We start from the raw sequence: 2,309 nt of genomic DNA, 5'->3' as shown, positions 1-2,309 counted from the left end.
TTGGTGATCCAAAATCACTCTCAAGAAATATCCCACCCACAGGGAAGGAAGCAAGGTGTCCAATGATCCTTGAGGTTTATGCAATGCTATGCTATGATGCCATGAGGGATCTTAGGGACAAAATTGGGGTCTTACAGATGCCCCTATTTAAGGTCATTCTAGCCGGAGAAATGAAGGTTAAAATCTTCGTCTCGACGCGGTAGAATGGGCTTAAATAATAACAAAGAGACAAATTTTGGCCCCTAAGAGACCTCATGATGCAAATGTATGAATGCAAAACAAACAAGCTCTATGGAGAATATAGGTCCACAAAGAAGAAAATCAGAAGAAAAGTCAAATCCGCAGGAATTATGCACTTCCTAATGGAACAGAGACTCAAACGGGACTCTTATGGGGATAAGAAAAAGAAAAGAATGCGTGAGCAGGACACGACTTGAAACTGGAGACTTTACTGGGGAGTAAAAGACAGACACTGGGAAAAAGATTTCCAAAGGGAAACACATCCGATGGAAAGACTCAAGCTAACTTAAAGATGCATGTATTGGGGAAAACGCCAATACAGCAAGACTATCCACAAAGGATACTTCGGATAAAAATCCGGACTCAGGCTGGGGAAAGATTCACACAGAACCTCCCTGCCGGGGGAAATTGCATATATTGGGGAAAACGCCAATACAGCAAAAGGGTGAAGTCACAACAGAAACTCCGCTGGGGAGTGTCTAACAAAGACTCTCCAGAGGAAGCAAAAGGGTGAGGTGTTACCGGTTACTGGGTAACAAGCTCAGGAAGAATGAATATCTAAGACCGGTGAAAGGGTGAGAGATATCAATCAACTAAAAACATCTGAGGAGGACCTAAAAAAGGTATATCAACTCAGGAAAATCTGACTTCGCAGGGGACCAAGGTCATAATAGGGAGTAGAAAGGAAGGAACACCAGGGATACCGGTTACTGGGTATATAATAGGTGACCAACCGAAGCGTGAATTGGGGTTTACTTCCAAAACACTCATCATCCAAAAGGAGGGCTTGAAAAAATCAAATTGACTTACAGGATGGACATTCGACTCCACAACGGGAAAATGAATCTTACTCAACTAGGGAAAGACAAAAGGCTTCAACCAAAGAGCGCATGAGATATATTATCCATTACCGTCAGAACGTGGATAGTATGCTCGCATGGAAGGAATACCAGGGATACCGGTTACTGGGTATATAATAGGTGGTCGACCGAAAACGTGAATTGGTTTTTACTGCCAAAACACTCATCATCCTGAAGAGAGCAAAAACGCAAACTTGTTAAAGGATGGATATTCGATTCTACAAAGAATACGAATCTTACTCCACTGGAGAAACAATCAAAAGATTTTGACCAAGGAGTGCATGAGATATATTATCTATTACCGTCAGAACATAGATAATACACTCGCATGGAAGGAACACCAGGGATACCGGTTACTGGGTATATAATAGGTGACCTACCGAAAAGAGAAACAATCGTTACCAACAACAACAGGATAGACGAAAGATAACTCGCTGGGGATAAATTGCAAGCATACGACAATTATCCAGGAGACATATCACCGGTTACTGGGAGATACGCTCAAAAAAAGGACAGAAATGAATATTCGATTCCGCAAAGGGAACACAAATCTTACTCGACTAGGGAAACACAACAGGCTTCGACTGAAGAGTGCATGAGATATATTATCCATTACCGTCAGAACGTGGATAATACACTCGCATAGAAGATTATCCACAACCGGTTACTGGGTTAATAAAGGATAAATCGACCGAAAAGAAAAGCATCGGGATACCAAAACTAGGTATATAATGATGACAGATCAAAGGGAGCAACAATCATTACCAACAAAAGGGTAGATGAAAGAGGACTCACTGGGGATGCATTGATAAAAATCAATGATCCGGGGAACATATCACTGGAAAACGGTGAAAGGACCCGTTGAGGATTAAATTGCTAGCATACGGCAATTATCCACAAGAAGGAGGGAAAAGACCCGTTGGGGATACAATTGCTTACTCAGAGCAATTACCTAGAAGAGGATGGGGAAAGATCAACATCAAATACTGGATATTGATAACCACCAAAAGGGGATTACATCTGCCGAATACTGGGTAGAAAACCACGGACGAGTAACCGGCATCGGTTAGGATGAACAACAAGGTTAACTCTGCACAGGGGAGAAAATAGGATTTACAACTACCGAATACTGGGTAGAAGACCAAAGACTCAACTGAGGATAAGGCGAATGATTGCCGGTTACTGAGCAATTATCCGTCTATCCCACAG

This window comes from Lathyrus oleraceus, chromosome 4, assembly GCF_024323335.1.
Source record: "Lathyrus oleraceus cultivar Zhongwan6 chromosome 4, CAAS_Psat_ZW6_1.0, whole genome shotgun sequence".
In the NCBI taxonomy this organism is placed as follows: Eukaryota; Viridiplantae; Streptophyta; class Magnoliopsida; order Fabales; family Fabaceae; genus Lathyrus; species Lathyrus oleraceus.
Note: the sequence above shows the minus strand (reverse complement) of the source record.